General features: G+C 46.2%; 1 long non-coding RNA gene across 1 annotated transcript in view; it reads left to right on the top strand.

Moving 5' to 3' along the window:
- Positions 1-9069, top strand: part of LOC136792590 (uncharacterized) — a 125744-nt gene extending 116675 nt beyond the window's left edge. Inside the window, exon 3 of the long non-coding RNA XR_010836587.1 lies at positions 6784-9069. This is a non-coding gene — a long non-coding RNA (uncharacterized lncRNA). The remainder of the gene's footprint in view (positions 1-6783) is intronic.
- The last annotated feature ends 8673 nt before the right edge of the window (positions 9070-17742 follow it).

The following is a 17742-nucleotide window of genomic DNA, read 5'->3' as shown; positions in this document are numbered from 1 at the left end:
CCCTCTCTTCTTCCTTCTCTCCCATCCCCCCAAATCTTATTAAAACACCAATTTTCATTCTCTGCCTTAAATTTCTAGGAATCCCTTAACCTCACTTGAGCCTGATCTGCTTTTCTGTTGGGAGAATTTCGTTCCCCAAAACAGTGGCCCACTCAAACTGGCCCACCCAAGAGGGGTCCTAATAAGACAAACACATGGAGTTGTAAGGAGACCAGAACCTCTTAATTCTAGAACAGAGCCTCTAACAGGGTCAGGCCTCGTGGATACAGGCCTTGGATAGGACGGAAGTTCTGGATTTCAGGTGCCTGCAGTTTGTGGTGAAAACATGTGATAATGTTTACTGAGTGTTTCCTATGTACCAGGCACTGTGCCAAGTGCTTTATGTGGTTTATAGATCACTGACTCTGATGGGAGAGACAGGGGCTCAGAGAGGTTGCCTGCCTTGCACTATGGAACTCAGCAAGTAAGTGACTGAGTGGGAACTCAAACTCAGGCAGCCTTTCCCACCTGGTACTTGGTCCATGTTCTATGGAGTACGTTGACATTAACCTAACTCATATACACTCAGCCTACACATGGTTTAATCAGGGTGCCATTGGCCCCATGTCAGCCTCATTACCATTCAGATCTCCCAGTGTTGGCTGGCAGCCTCTTCCAACCTCCCTTGTCTCCATGTGTGGTCATGTGACTATCTCTCCCTAATGGAATGTGAATAGAAGTGATGTGTGTGAATTCTAGGTCAAGGTGGCTAAGAAGTGGATGTGCTTTTCCTCTCTTTTCCCTTCTCTCTGGAGACAGAGGAACTTTGATTCTCTAGGGGCTTGTAGAGGTTAATATGCAAGAAACTTGGGTCTCTACATCACCACACAGAGGAGTGCTCCCCACCCACCAGGATATTTGAAATATCACATGAGCAAAAAATGATCTCCCATTTCATTAAGCCACTGCCATTTTGAGTTTATTTGTTACAGCATCTGGAGTTACCTGAACAAATACAGTTTGCAAACCCCACATAGGAAGATAGGGTTGTTGGCAAGGGATCTCAAGCAATGATTTTTCTGTGACTCAGGACCTCTTGCAGATCAGACAGCAAGGACATTGGCAATGACCATGATGTAACTCGTTAGAGGCAGACCTTTGCACTCTGGTCTTCATACACTGCCCTTAATCAAGAGTGATATGAGGCAAAGGAGGGAGATGCAGTTGTGGAGGAGAGGGAATTGCTTTCCTATGAGAGAAGGGTCACAGCTAGGTTGCCTTAAGGGAAATAAAGTGATATTCCTTTTCTTTCTGACTTTGAGGATGGAAGCTAATACCTATTACACTAAAAAAACAAGCCATGTCATATCACTTCTCTGCTTGAAACCAGTGGCTTCTCAGTTCACTCCTAATAAAAGCCAAAGTCCTGGGCTTCCCTGGTGGCGCAGTGGTTGAGAGTCCACCTGCTGATGCAGGGGACACGGGTTCGTGCCCCGGTCTGGGAAGATCCCACATGCCGCGGAGCGGCTGGGCCCGTGAGCCGTGGCCGCTGAGGCTGCGCGTCCGGAGCCTGCGCTCCGCAACGGGAGAGGCCACAGCAGTGATAGGCCCGCGCACCGCAAAAAAAAAAAAAAAAAAAAAAAAGCCAAAGTCCTTACTTTGGAACATAATCTGTTCCCCTCTGCTCTTACCTCCCAGCACTCTCCTTGCTGTTACTTGTACATGTTCCCGTCTCAGGGATTTTGCATTTGTTTCTTCTGCTTAGAATACTTCTCCCACAGCTATCCTCATGGCTTTCTCTCACCTCCTTTAAGTCTTCTCATGTATCATCTTTCAACACCATCCCTGCCAACTCTATTTGAAATTATACCTCTTACCCCACCCTACTATTACACTAATATGTTATCAAACTTATTTGTTTACTCATTGTCTCTTCACCAGATTGTGAATTTCATAAGGCGAAGATTTTTTATTTTTGTTTACTATTGTACACCAGATCCTGGGATAGTGTTTGAAATACCATAGGCACTTCACAAATACTTGTTGTCTAACCACATTCTGTCCTATATTGAGATGCTGTTCAGTGGCATTGCTGTTGGCTGTGTTAGTGAACAAATAAATGAATTGATGAATGGATGTATGGGTGGATGGGTGGAAGGATGGATGACTAGTTGGACCGGTTTCCCTATTAATCATCTCACAATGAAGGTTTGGGCTTGCCCCCATGTCACGCCTCACACATGACACGTGGTAGACCAAAAAAATTGGGTGAATTATTATTGTTTTTGTTTTTAAATTAATGAAATTTATTTTTTAGAGCAATTTTAGTTTCATAGAAAAACTGAGCAGAAAGTACAGAGAGTTCCCATACGCCCCATCTTCGCACATTCACAACCTGCTCCAGTATCGATATCCTGCACCAGTGGTAGCTTTCTTACAGTCAATGAACCTACACTGACACATTATTATCACCTAAAGTCCATAGCTTACATTAGGGTTTACTCTTGGTGTTGTGCATTCTATGGGTTTGGACAAATGTATAATGACATGTATCCACTATTGTAGTATGACACAGAATAGTTTCACTGCTCTAAAATTTCTGTTTTCTGCTCATTTATTCCTTCCTGTCCCCCTAACCCCTGGCAACCACTGATCCTTTTACTGTCTCCATAGTTTTGTCTTTTTCCAGAATGTCATATAGTTGGAATCATACAGAATGTAGCCTTTTCAGATTGGTTTCTTTTAATTAGTAATATGCATTGAAGTTTCCTCCATGTTTTTCAATGGTTTGATAGCCCATGTCTTTTTAGTGCTAAATAATCCTCATTTTTGAATGTAACACCATTTATTTATTCACTTTTTGAAGGACATTTTGGTTGTTTTGGCAGTTATGAACAAAACTGTTACAAACATCTGTGTGAAGATTTTTTTAAATTTATATTTTATTAAAAAAATTTTTTTATTGAAGTATAGTTGCTTTACCATATTTTGTTAGTTCCTACTGTACAGGAAAGTGAGTCAGCAATATGTATACATATGTCCCCTCTTTTTTGGATTTCCTTCCCATTTAGGTCACCAGAGCATTGAGTAGAGTCCCCTGTGCTATATAGTAGGTTCTCATTAGTTATCTATTTTATACAAAGTATCAATAGTGTATATATGTCAATCCCAATCTCCCAATTCATCCCCCCACCCCCGCCTTTCCCCCTTGGTATCCATATGTTTGTTCTCTATGTCTGTGTCTCTATTTCTACTTTGTAAATAAGATCGTCTATACCAATTTTTTCAGATTCTATATAAATGCATTAATATATATTTGTTTTTCTCTTTCTGACTTACTTCACTCTGTATGACAGTCTCTTGGTCCATCCACATCTGTACAAATGACCCAATTTCGTTCTTTTTTATGGCTGAGTAATATTCCATTGTATATATGTACCACATCTTGTTTATCCATTTGTCTCTTGATGGGCATTTAGGTTGCTTCCATGTCCTGGCTATTGTCATGTGTGAAGATTTTTGTGTGGACATAAACTTTCAACTTTTGGGGTAAATACCAAGTAGTAAAATTGCTGGATTATATGGAAAGAGTATGGTTTATTTTGTAAGAAACTACCAAACTGTCTTCCAAAGTGGCAACACCATTTTGCATTCCCACCAGCAATGAGAGTTCTTGCTTTTCCACCTCCTCACCAGCATTTAGTGTTGCCAGTTTTTTGGATTTTGGTCATTCTAATAAGTGGGTAGTGACATCTCATTGCTGTTTTAATCTGCAATTCCCTAATGACATATGATGATGAACTATATGCAGTCAACATGCTCAGAGCAGAACTCAACATCACCCTCAAGTGTACTCTTCTTCCCATATTTTCCAGAATGTCACACATTTCTGCCACAAATAAAAACCTAGATGCCATCTTTGAGTCTTCGTCTTGCTCACCCTGCTCTTGCTGTGAGGGATGGAGTCATTTTCCCAGTATTCACACCCTCCCAGGGTTAAACTCTATATCTGTGCTCTTGGCCACATGACTCTGAGTTCTTCCCAGTGGAGGCAGAACACATTTCCCCACCCCATCCATGTTGGGCACGGCCTGGAGCGGGGATGAGAGTGTCGAGTGCCCATTCTGGGCCAAGGCTGGACACTCGCATGTTCCTGAGTGTTCGCCTCTCTCAGGTGATTGCTACCGAAATCTTCGTCTCTGTACACCAGTGCCGAATCAAAATCATGGAGACAGAGTTTTTCGTGAAGAAGAAAGAGTAGCTTTATTGCTTTGCCAGGCAAAGGAGGACACAACAGGCTAATGCCCTCAAGACTGTGTCCTCCCTGAAAGGGTTCAGTGAGTAAACCTTATAGTGTTAGCTCAAAATAGGGTTCTTGATAAGGATCGGGGCAGGTGCGGGGTCTGCATTCTTCTCTTCTCATGGAACATTTCAAAGCCGTCAAGGCCAGCATCGGGAGGTCCGGAGATGGGCTCTGGTGGTCTTTGGGGTTATTGTACAGTGACCTTCTCTTCCGGAGTGAAGAATGCTTCAAAGAAGAGGAATGTCAGGGAATGTTTCAAAGAGGAAAAACACCAGGTGCCTGATATAGCTTTAACTAACAAATGAGTTACTCTAAGCAATTAGGTGCAAAGGAATCACTAACAGAAGAAAGAGAAAAACATATGAAAAGAGGGCATGCAAGTGAAGCGTAAGGTGATGGAGACCGAGCTAGTCCAGTCAGTTTTAGCTATAACATGATCTGCCACGAGAAGGACGTGCTCCAGGTGGCTACACCCCCTTCCGTCTGGACCGTGAACGAACCCTGGAGCCTGAGCCATGTGTGAACTGAAGCCGACCCAGAGCCTGGAGCCTAGTGCAGCCTACTTACAGCTCACAGCAGAGCGCAAGGACACCCTAGATCAGCCTAGCTGCAGTCCCAGGAGCGTGGGGATAAATGCTTTTTGCTGTAAGTGGCTGAGCGTCAGGCTGTTTGTGTAATGGCGTTATTGGGGCAAGAGTTCACTAATACAGATGCAATGATCCAACCCCAGAACACTTTTTTTTTTTTTTTTTTTTTTTTTGCGGTACGCGGGCCTCTCACTGTTGTGGCCTCTCCCGTTGCGGAGCACAGGCTCCGGACGCTCAGGCTCAGCGGCCATGGCTCACGGGACCAGCCGCTCCGCGGCACGTGGGATCCTCCCAGACCGGGGCACGAACCCGTGTCCCCTGCATCGGCAGGTGGACTCTCAACCACTGCGCCACCAGGGAAGCCCCAGAACACCTTTTATGTTCATGTTTCATCTGACTGTCCCTCTCCCACTGGTCTCTTCTATCTAACCATCAAGCCCCAACTAAAATATCGGCTCCTGTGACGTCTTCCCTGCCCTCAGGATGCTTATGGTCAAGCAGAAAACACAGATATTGAAGAGTAACTATTCATTCAATGTTGCAAGTGTTTAAAAAGGAGACTATCTGGTGTGAGGTAGCTTGAGCACATAGCAAGGGACCTGCACCTGTTTGGGGTGGGGGTCCCGCAGGGCTTCCTGGGAAAGTGGCATTTAAGCAGAGTATGGACGAGAAATAAGATATGGCCAGATAAAGTGGGGAGGCAAGAATAGTTCAGGAGGAAGAAAGAGTTTGTGTGAGGACCCTCAGGGCAGGGAGTGAGGTTGCCGTGAGAGAAGGGAGGACACCATAAGGTAGAGCCAGATCAGGGCGGACCCAGGGATCCAACCTTTGTCCTAAAGGCAACCAGAAGGTTTTAGGTGGGGGCATGCTGGAGACTGGGTCACGAAAGGCAGAGCAGGTCTCTCCCTGAGATGCCACAGTAGTTTTAGCTCTGTTATCACATCTACATCCCTTTATTGCAGCTCTGTGTTTAAGCATGGTCCTTCTCTCGAGACTGAATAACTCCAAGAGAAGGATGGGGTGGCCGGTGAGTGCCCCCCACCCCAGAACGCAGGCACGGTGGAAGGAAGAAACAAACACAATAAATTAATATTTAATAAACACAAGCTTTGTGCCAGGCACTGGGTTGGGTGTTTCACCTGCTTTAAGAGGCAAGAGGGCAGAACTTTGACAAGGATGGAGGGAGGGAGGGAGGGATGAAAGAAGGAAAGGATCTGTCACTCATTTTCAGATTTACCCTAAGGACAAGATCCAGCCCGCAGCCCAAAAGATTCAGATTAGATTTGAGCAAGCTCTGCTCCGTGGAGAATGCGGGATGTTAGACGCTTAAGTGCATTTTCAAGGCTGGAGGAGAGTTTCCTCCTCTGGCAACCGAAAGGAGCGAGCCCGGTCCTCGTGGGGACAGAGTGGTGAAGTGATTGTGCCGAGAGGCAGGGGCCAGGCTGGTGGTCCTGTGGAGTCCTCTCCCATCCCTTTCTGGGTGTGACTCAGATCCCCTGGAAGTAATTTGTGCACATGTGCTAGGGAGAATCTACTGGGCTATTTGGGGAAGGATATCTTGCTGAATTCAAGGTAAATAATGGGCATCAGGTGCCACCTGAAGGCCAGGTAAACTTGGGGAAAATTTCTTAACCTAATTTGCAAAATGGTGCTTGACCGTAATGACTCTGTAGCATTGTTGGAGGGAGAAATATGTCACGTGTCTTACATTCAGTGACGGTTGGGGGTCTTTTCTGTGTCTAGTGACCTCTTTTGGGAATGAGGGCCAGATCCATACCCTTAACCTCTTGACAGTCTCTCTCTCCTATTCCTGCTTTCAGAGAGGAGGGAGGGAGAGAGAGAGGGAGAGAGAGGGAGAGAGAGAGAGAGATATCAAGTGTGCTCTGAGTTAATTTTAATTTTTCCCCTTTCCAGAGGGAGAGAGGGAACAGAGCATCTTTTGTTCACCTCCACGCCGCTGCGCTGCGATATAGACTTTCAGAGATATTCATGTTGTGATTTATTCAATTCTTTTTCTCCGCTGATTTTAATTAAGTTCCTGAGCTGTCTCCAAGCCTGGGGAGTGGGAACAAAACATGAAACATTGAGAGCCAAATGCTTTTCCTTTGCAACTGAGTTTTTCCGAGTTCTTGAAGTGCTTCACGGGAGAGAAGGAGAGAGGCATCCAGAGGCTGAGGCATTGCCTGTGCTCCATCAGTCCCTAAATAATAAACATAAACATTAAAATCCGGTTGTGAAAAATCACAGAAGTCATTACAGCTTGGTGGCTGATGGGGAACTTTGATCAAATCTTTTATGCAATTTCACAGTTTCTGGGGGAATTCACTGAGCTGGCATTGATCTTGTTCGCGCCAGATGGATTGTTTTCTCCCAGCAGACACAGTGCGGAGAGCACAGGACCTGCCACCTCCCAAACCATTTTCATCTTTGGATCTAAGTTCATGTCATGCTTTTTAAGGGCAATGCCATGGCAGCTTCTGGACCAGTTCCTTGGATTACCATCAGGCACAGCCCACACCGGCCCTCCAGCGGGCCTCCCCAGAGATATGGAAGGTCAATGAGGTCCCAGAGCCAGCCACCGATCCTTGGGCCAGACACTCAGTAGCGTCTAAAAGCCAGATGGCTGACCACCAGCCTGCGGTCATGGTAATGTTGTGGAAATGGTAAGTTTGAAAATGCAAGTGCTTTTGGAGCCAGCCTACAACCTAAGAAGAGAAATAGCCTGTGTATGGACTTTGGCAAAATGGTGTGAGCCCAAGCTGGGTCTAAAGTGGGCAGCCCTGGCCAATAGTTATCACGTGGGGATCCTGGCTTGCTGATGTCCGATGTTCTGAATTTTCCAAAAGCCAGAAACAAGGACTTCGAGTAATATGAAAATTTTAAAAAACACCCAAATCTTATATTTAAATATTGAAAACAAATTCCAAAAATTTAAATCACTCTGCTAGTCAAACAACATACATCTGCAGGCTGGAGTTTAGCAGTGGATACTGGTTTTCAATCGCTGACATGTTGGTGAAGAGTGAATGATTTGAATCAATGTCCAGGCACCATCACCTACCAGCTGCATGATCTTGGCAAGTATTTTAACTTCCGAGTCTCCATTTATAAGGACAGTACGTATAGCACCGTGTACTCACAATGTAAAGAGCCTGGTGCACAGTATGTAACTGATGAATGCTATAACGGTTGATGTCATTGTCATTGTTATCTTCTTCTTTATCATCACCATCACTGTGATATGGTGATTTATAATAAGATATATATATATATATTTGGTTACTGTCCCTGTTTCTGGCCAAAGAGCTCCTAAAACTCTTGGAATTTCCTAAGCTATGAGAGCAAGAAAGGTGTCTTTAGTTATGTCAACGAGGTGACTTTTGTGGGTTGATTACTAGTTGAGTCAACCAGTAGGGGCTTTGAACTTTCAGGCCCATCCTCAGACTCCAGGGAAGGGAGGGGAGGGGCTGGAGATTGAGTTCAACCACCAATGGCCAGTGATTGAATCAATCATGCCTATGTAATGAAGTCATCATAAAACCCAAAAGGACTGGGTTTGGAGACTTTCTGGGTTGGTGAGCACATGGAGATTCAGGGAGAGTGGAGCTCTTGGAGAGGAATGGAAGGTCTGCACCTCTTCTCACATACCCTGCCCTGTGCCTCTCTTCCCCCTGGCTGCTCCTGAGTTAAATGCTTCTGTAACTCACTGGTGATCTAATAAGTAAAATGTTTCTCTGAGTTCTGTGAGCCACCCTGGCAAATTGATCAAACCCGAGGAGGGCGCTGTTGGAACCTCTGGATGTATAGTCAGTCATAGTGGTAAGTCAGAAGCCCAGGTGACAACCTGGACTCCAGATTGATCTCCAAAGTGGTGTGTGTATACACACACACACACACACACACACACACACACACACACACACACACACAATGGAATACTACTCAGCCATGAAAAAGAATGAGATAATGCCATTTGCAGCAACATGGGTGCAACTAGAGATGATCATACTAAGTGAAGTAAGTCAGACAGAGAAAGACAAATATCATATGATATCACTTATACGTGGAATATGTCTTGTAATAAACTATAATGGAAAAGAATCTGAAAAAGTATCTATATCTATGTCTATATCTGTATCTATATCTGAATCACTGCTATACACCAGAAACTAATGCAACTTTGGAAATCAACTACAATTTAAAAAAAAATAAAAGAAGTGTGGAAAAAAAATCATCATGTTGTACACCTTAACCTTCACAATGTTATATGTGAATTAAATCTCAATAAAGCTGGGGAAAAGAGAAATGTGATGAAACATGCAAGTTTCACATTAGACTTACTGAATCAGACTCTGGAAATGGGGCCCAGCGATCTGTTTTTGTTTTATGATAATTCTAAATTCACATAGTTGTAAGGAATAACGCAGAGAAATCTTTTGTATACTTTTGCCAGTTTTACCCCAATGGTAACATTTAGCAAAACTGTGGGCTGTGCCCCCTCCTTTGGGTGGAACATTGGGGCATTGGGCTGGTTAAGTGGCCTGAAGCTCAGAGGAGTGGCCTCAGCCCAGTGGGGGAGCCCAGTGAGCAGGGGACCTGGTTTTTAATGAGATGCCTCTGGCCCAGGAAGCCCAGCGAGCAGCTCTGTGCCCTGGGGTCTCCACTTAGAGTGTCTTGAATTAATTCTGGGCTGCAACCAGGTACTAGAATTGAATTATTGAGACCCTTACTTCTGGACACGGACAGGCAAATCTTGGGTAGCCTGAGCCTTTACGAGAGCCCCCCAAATTTAATTGTGGGTGTGTGTGTCAGCTCTGTATTTTGTTCTGTTGGGAAGGGGCTAAGGGCTTGCAACGAAGACAGGAAAGGTAAGTTCTGTTCCGGGATGGAAGAGATTTCGTACGTGGGGCGTCCAATCTTTCACTGATTGGAGTATCTTCCATGCCATTGGACTAAGACCACCCCGACACAGAAGTCCTTATCATTTCCAGTTCACATTTTGGGAACACGAAAACAGAGACCGGGGTGACTGAGCCAAATTCCCAATTTCTAGGGACGTTAGAAACTGTGCCATGTGACCCCTGAAGAGCTAGTGGAAAGCGGGAGAACCAGTTCATCTTAGGAGTCAAATCATTGATCTTCTATGGATGGGATCATTTCCTGCAGATAAACCCTGTTAGCACATTTGACAGATACCTGGAATTTACTGGAGTCATCCCGTTCTCCCACCCAGCCTTGCCCCTCCTCTAAACCAATGTCCCTTCCGAATATCTTATTGTGCTGTGACACTCCTCTCTGCCCCCATTTAACAGATAAAGTAACTGGGGTCCAGAGAAGGTAGGTGATGTGCCTGAGCTCACCCAGTGGGGAGCATCATAGCCAGGATTTGAAGCTGGGTGGGCAAAGCTCTGGAGCACAGTGTGCTTTCCTGCTACCACGCGGCTCCTCTCCTTATTAGAAACACCATGTAATTAAGTGCTCGGGGCTCACCATAATTCAAAATACACCACACAACAATCTCCCCAAGACACCATTCATAGTGGAGCAGCGACAGGGGAACTGCCCTCCTGACAGGTGAGAGAGTCCATCCGTCTGACTCCATCATCACCATGACTCGCGCTGTATCTCGATGATCTCCCCCATAAGACATATTTACAGCAATATTAAAAGGGAGAGGAAGGGATATATTATGCTCCTTATGTACAACATATATTACAGGCCCATGCCCATCACAGCCCAGATGATGCCAGACAAGGCGGGCTGCGGTGATAGGAGCAAAATCATTCTATCAGTTTCAAACGGGCCAACTACCACCCCATGTGATGGGAGAGAGATCAGCATCGTTAGCAACCCCCCCATTTCATAGAGGAGAGCACTGAGGCTCAGAGGAGTGAAATGATTTGCCCCAGGTGCCCCCCGTCTTGGACTAGTGGAGGCAGGACTTGGCCCCAGACCTTCTGATTTCATATCCCCCGAGACCCTTATATTACAGATGTCTCTGGGGATGTGTTCATTCATTCCCGCATTCATTGATTCATTTAATATCTACTGAGTGCTCACCTACTGCGGGCTAAACGTGAGGTGCTGTGAGGAAATTGTGAAGGAGACCACCTACACTCCCTGCTCTCAGAGAGACCAGAGCAGGGGTCTTGCACAGGTTGATTTTCCCCAGGCAACATTGCACAGAGTCTGGAGACATTTTCGGTTGTCACAATGAGAAGGATGCTACCGTCATCTCCTGAGTTGATGCCACAGAAGCTGCTAAACATCCTACAATACACAGGACAGCCCCGCAACAGAAGAATTATCCATCCCCAAATGTCAATAGTGCTGATTTATTGAGATGCCCTGGCCTAGAGCATATTGAAGAAGACAGAATTAATCAAATTATTCCATTCCGGAGGGTATGGTTACAAACAGAGAAACAAGAACTATATAAACATCAACAGCCATTGCTTTTATAGCACACACTGCAAGCCTTGGCTCCAAGTGCCTTTTACCTCTACTAACTCATTTAGTCCTTAAAACAACCCTGTGGGATTGGTATTATTGTCATCTCCAATTATATAGAGGAGGAAACTGAGGTTCAGAGAGGTTAAGCACCTTGTCTAGTGTCACACAGTCAGGGATGGACTGGGACTTGAATCTAGGCTGTTTGACACCAGCTTCCCTGCCCTTGGCCACTACCTTGCACTGTCTCCTTGTGAGACAAAGGAACTTGTCCTGGTTTGGGGTTGAGGGATGCCCTGTGGAGGAAGAGACACATGATATGAGATTTAAGGAACCCTAGAGCATAGGGGAGAGAGGGAAGAGCATTTCACTCAGAGGGGACAGCACGGGCAAAAGCCACACGGCAAGAGGCACAGTTGGGAGAACGATTGAAAGTGACTGTGATGGGAGAGCAGAGGTCTGGGGTGGAGATGAAGCTGGACGGTCCAGCAGGGCCACAGGCTGGGTTTGCAGGGAGGGTGGGTTCTGAGCAGAGCAGTGGCAGGGTCTGACTTGGACTTTGAAGGTCGGCTCTGTGGCTGCTGTGTGTAGAGGGGGGCCTGAGTAGAGGAAAGGACAAGAGAGGAGGCAATCGCAATGCTGGGAGACTGGGCTGCCTTCACTGGGATGCAGAGAAGTGGACAGATGTGAGAACTATTTAGGAGGCCAAACCGTCAGGATGTGGTGATGGATGGGGCATTGGGCAGGGTGTTGGGTAATGCATTGATCGCCACCGCTTGCCTGACCTTCTTGTGAATTAACCCAGAGATTGTTGGTGGGCAGCCCTGGAGACTGCTGGGAAGGGCTGCTGGCCTTGCCCACCCCTCCGTGAACCTGAAAGCCCCCGTCCCTGCCCATGGCCCCAGATGCAAAGCCCAGGAGCAATCATCATGCTGCCTTGCTCTGTTGACAGCCCTCTGCTTGTGCTTTCAGATGCCTCTAACTCACAGATAATTAATGTCAGCCAGCTGTCACCACACCCTGGCTAATCACAGGGCTTGGGGCTGGGCACACTGGTCGATGAGCAGCCCAGGGATCTGTCAGCCGCAGGAAAGGGCGCGTCACTTGCCCAGTCACTGGAGAGAGCACGTGCCTGTTTGCTTGAGAGGCACTGGCAGTCTCCATCCCATGGGAGGCAGATGCTCAAGGTCATGTCTGCGGGTCCAGGGACCCAGGCTGGGCAAAAGGAGACGGGATAGGAAGGGAGTTTGCTCCTGGCGGGTGTGGACACAGCCCCTCCCCTTTCCTACGTGTAAACCACTGTGGCTTCTACTTCAGACTCGGTGCTGTGCTCAGAATTCAGATAATTAAGTGTGTTGGCACAGCACTGAATTGCTATTCGCAGTCACACGAAGACACTTGTAGCTCCCCAAACACTTCAGCCTTTGCTGAATTTCTTTGCCTTCGTCTGGGCAGCTCCTTCTGGTCGTTGCAGCTTCCTGAGCCCCCAGTTCCCACCCCCGCTGGCACATGAGCCATGAAGTTAAACTCGTTGCTCAGCACTCTTTTTTTCCGAGGAGTTTGGTGTCTGCCCCCGTGTTCCAGCAGCACATTGTGTAGACTTCTAGGACATTTATTCATTCATTCGTTTGTTCGTTCATTCATTCATTCACCGGATCAGCGTTGAGTTCCCATTGAGCGTGGCTCTGTGCAAGAAAAAACGGTGATCGACAAGGCTGACACGGTCTGCCCCAGGGCACAGTCTGCAGGGCAAGGCGACAGCGTTAAGAATGATGCAAAGTGTTGTTAATTACAGTGTCATCAGTTCTTCTTTCCATGTTGCATTTGTGTCTCTGTTTCCAATTCTAGGACTCTGACTCCATGGGAATCTCTCTGAGGTCAGAGACTGTCTGATTTATGTCTCCGTCTTCGGTGCCCGGCACAGTATATTCACAGTGACTATTTAATGAAAGACAGTGAATGGAGTAAATGAGAGCTGGATTCACACACCCAGGACAATTAATACTTCTTCATCCAGAGAGCTGCCTGCCATCCCAGCCACCCAAGGTACATTCTGATGTGTCAACACAGTCATTTGAAGGAATAGTTGGGCACATCAGCTACAGCCTGGGCAGGGGAGGGTCCCTCTTTTGGAGGTCTGGTTGCCCAGGCAAAAACTCAGAGACAGCCATCTCAAGCATTATATGTGTAGCACTGTGCCCAGGGCACGAGGGATTGAGGCTTCCCTCTGAACGTGAGTGTCAGGCTGAACTCTGGGAGACAGGAGACAGGGCGAGGGCAGCAGAGACCCTCCAGCTGGTCTAGGAGGCTCCAAGGAGCATCAGCTTGCCTACCAGCGCAGTGGAAATAAACTAGAGGGGAATAGGCAGTGAGGGAGTCAGCTCCCCATCTAGGAAGGTATTCAAGAAGATCGTAGAAGATGCCTTGCCCGAGATGCTGCATTCCCAGTTGGAATAGGCAATCTGAAAGAGCTATTGGGATGGACTAAGGGTGAAACTCATCAAGCTTCTGCCGTGGGTCTCAGAGGGAAGGGGACTTGGGGTGTAGTTAGGAGCCCTTGTCTCAGAATCAAACAGACTTGTGTGATTAAATCCTGGCTTTGACCTCTTAATAGTTATGCAAGAGTGAGGAAGTCATTGAACTTCTTTGATCCTTAGTTTTCCCCTTTGTAAAACGGGGGAAATGACACTTACACGATAACACCTGCAAAGTGTGGGGTACAGGCTTGAGAAACAGGAGCTACCCATGCTGTTTGTAAAAGATCAAGGTCCAGTGCAGGGAACTGGACCGGTGCCCAGTGGATGGGGAGGTGGGGTAAGGAAGGTTGCACATGCTGGGTTTGGGGCAGGTGGCACGTGGGGAAAAGCCACAGCAGGAGAGGGGTGCCAGGGCAAGGAGGCCAGGGAACAGAGGGCTGAGGTACCAGGCGCCGCCCTGCAGGAGGAAGTGAGTGGGTGAGGGCTGGCTGAGCAGGGCTCCTACTGAAGGACCGTCAAGCTCAGGCTACAGCTCTCAACTCATCTTGAATCCCCGTTAAGGGGATGGCTGCAGGGCCGACGTCTGGCTTCTGTTCTCTTCCAGCTCTGGGTGCTTTGTGCTTCTGGGGTCCCAGTTATCAGCAAGAGTGATTCCTACCTGTTCATTTGTTTCACTTCCTCCTTCCCCTCTGGTAGAAGGCTTCTTATTCATTTGCTCCCTTTTTAAGTCAGTCTACAAACCCTTCTGAGAACTGCTTTCTGGCTGGCTTCTAGTGTAGAGCTTCTTGCCCAGGTGCTGCAGAAATGCAACAGAGATGGAGCAAACAGAGTCCCTACCCTCAAGAACCTCTAGCCTGGAGGTGGAGGCAGAAATGTGGCAGCGGACTTTCACACAGTGTGACAACTGACACCGCAAGTACAGCCACTATAATATAGCTAACACTGCATGTTCATTGCGCGTAAGTTACCTTATTGAGTCTTTGCCACACCCCTTGGGGGGAGGAGATGAATCTCAGAGAGGCTAGTTCACATTTCCGAGGTCACACAGCCCTTATCAGTCAGGTCTGCCTGACACCAATGTTCGTGCTCTTAACCACTATGTTATGCAGCCTCCTTATGTCTCCTAATTCATTCGATAGATGTTTATAAAGCTCCTACTATGTGTTGGGGACCATAATAAAGGGAGATGCTACAACAGAGAACAAGGCATCTCCTGTTCTGTGCCTATGGGGAGTATACATTTTGACCAGGGTGCTTTGGAGCACAGAGGAATTCTTCTTGGGTGACATATTCACAAAGAAGGTGGCATGTGAATTGGGTTCTGAAGCGTCCACAGGAGTTTTCCTGGCAAAATAGGGAAGGATGTGTGTGGGTGAGAGGTGGAAGAAGTCATCCAGGAAGTGGAAATAGCAAGGGCAAAGACCTGGAAATGTGTTCCTAGAATAATGAGAATTCCTCCCTCCCTGCTTCTCTCTTGTCCTTCATCCTTCCTTCCTTCCCTCCTTTTTTCTCTCCTTCCTTCCCTTTTATTTCTGAATGGGTGATACTTTCACATAGTTCAAAAGTTTAAAGGCAAAAAAATGTGTATAGTGAATATCTTCCTCCCTCTCCATCCCAACCTCCACCCATTCATTTCCCACCCTACTCCTTGCCCTATCCCACCCCCCTGCATATCACCACTTTCTTTTGTCTCCTAAGCAACCTTCCAGAGTAGCTTTATGCAAATGCAAGCAAATATAAATACGTGTTCTTATCTCCCCCTTTTATTTCACAGAGAACATGCCTGCTATTCTGGAGAAAGATGAGAATTTAATGCAGCTGAAGCATAGCTTTGGGGACCTGGGAAGCAGGGAATAGTGGGTGGAGATTTGGTTGTGAGGGGCCTTGAATGTCATCCCAAAGACTTTTTGAGTGTGGGCATATTCTAGGCCATTTCTCAGATTTTTCTCCAAGTCATGACACTTTCAAGGAAACTACAAACGCAGCCAGAGTTATCAGGAGCTGTCCGATTGACTTGATTAAAAACAAAACCACAGCCACAATCCACTCCCACCCCCCTAAAAAAAAAGTTAAGAAAAATGAAACTCAAGGCAAAGGTAAAGCACAATGAATTTGTATCACACCGGGAGTTAGCTGCCTCTCTTGTTTTCTCCTTAATTTATTTTCTGGAAAACATTCACTGACTCATAGAAGAGTTCCCTTCCCTCTGTCAGCAACCAGCCCTTGGAACCAAATTGCTGGCTAAAAATAATGTCTTTTTATTAAAAATCATTTTAAGTTGGTACATATTTCTAAGACAAATTCACATATGGATAACCATCCAGTATTGCTTGCTATAGATAAGTGATGAATTATTTTAATCAGAAGTAGATTTAACAGCACTGCAAAAATAAATTTAGGAGATTTTTCACAATCTGGTTGTCTTTTCTGATTCTTCATATTTATATTTAGTATTCAATGAAGACTAATCGTGACTATTGGACATTCAATAAAACTTCCCCAAAGCAGATTCATCTTGCCCATAATAAAGACTGACATTTTCTCTAGTCATTCTGGGAAATGTTTCCAGTCTCTACGTACAAAACTAGATGGGAAAATACGTACACAGAGACTTTCCTCCCAAACACCAGCAGTCATCTCTGGCTCTGCAGTAGAGGAGGGCATTGCTGTGTTTAGTCAAGCATCATCCGACACCCGCAGATCTGATGCTCATGGTGGCAGTCACTGCATAGAGGGAGAGAGTACTGAACGATTCAGAAAGGGTTCAGCCCTGTCCTGGCTCCCCGGCCAATTTGACTTGGAGCAAGAAAGACCTTAGTGGACTCTTACTGTTAACTGGCTATGCCCCAAACTGAACCTTGTTTTATTTCATGTCCCAGAATGAAGCTTCTCTACAGCATTTGCAAGCAAAAGTCATAGGACCAGGGATACGGGAAGAGCTGATCATCAGGAGACTGTGTATTCAGTTAGGGGACTTTTGAGTGTAAGCAACAGCAGCAGATTCCACGCTGCCTTAAGGCATAGATCATGGTATAGAGACATGACATTAAATGTCAATGAATAGCTGAGCGTATAATATGGAAATCTCAGCTGGTTCTTGTATGTGGTTAACACTTCTCTAACTTTTCCTCATCTCTCTAATTAACAAGGAGAGTGAATCCCAGGCTTTTTCTGGCAATGATATTGAGCCACAATAACAATGCTAGTTTTCATCGTATTTACGGCTGCTTTTGGCTGGTGGAAAGTTATACCAGTTTTTCATTTACAGTAGTGATCTCAAGTGTCCTTTAAAAATATATTTATTTGAGATAATGAATGAGTCAAATTAGAGATAACGTATTGTTCATAATAGAACAGGGCGTAAAAGAATGGTAAAAACCATGAAAATTGCAGTCAGTTGATCTTATTCACATTGGTTTCTCTAGCAAAGAGGTGACTGAAGGGTTAGGCAAGGCAAGGAATCTATTTTGTTCTAAGGATTTCAGGTATCTTACATAAACTAATTGAACTCCAACTTTAGCTTATTCAACAGATGAGGTCAACGTCTCCCCTTGTACATTTCCAAGCTGCTAATGGAAAGGTTGCCTGGGACAGGACCAAGGCCTGTGACCCTCTACTGCAGACCTCCCAGTTCCACTCTACTCAGTTATTAGCACCTTTGGCCAGGAGGGGGTGACTTGTAGGGCTTCGCATTCTAGGGGCTCATGAGAAGAAAGGGTCTTCTTTCCAGGGGTCTGGCTGCCTCTGGAATCTAGTGGACCTGACAGAGCCTTCCACATCTTCTTTTTCCCTATAAACCAATATCATCAGCTTTTGTTGATCAAGACATTGCTCTGGGGGCTTCCCTGGTGGCGCAGCGGTTGAGAGGCCGCCTGCTGATGCAGGGGACGCGGGTTCGTGCCCCGGTCCGGGAAGATCCCACATGCCGCGGAGCGGCTGGGCCCGT

This window comes from Kogia breviceps, chromosome 14, assembly GCF_026419965.1.
Source record: "Kogia breviceps isolate mKogBre1 chromosome 14, mKogBre1 haplotype 1, whole genome shotgun sequence".
NCBI classification, from domain to species: domain Eukaryota; kingdom Metazoa; phylum Chordata; class Mammalia; order Artiodactyla; family Physeteridae; genus Kogia; species Kogia breviceps.
The sequence above is the reverse complement of the archived record's forward strand: the minus strand, read 5'-3'. Positions and strand labels throughout refer to the sequence as shown.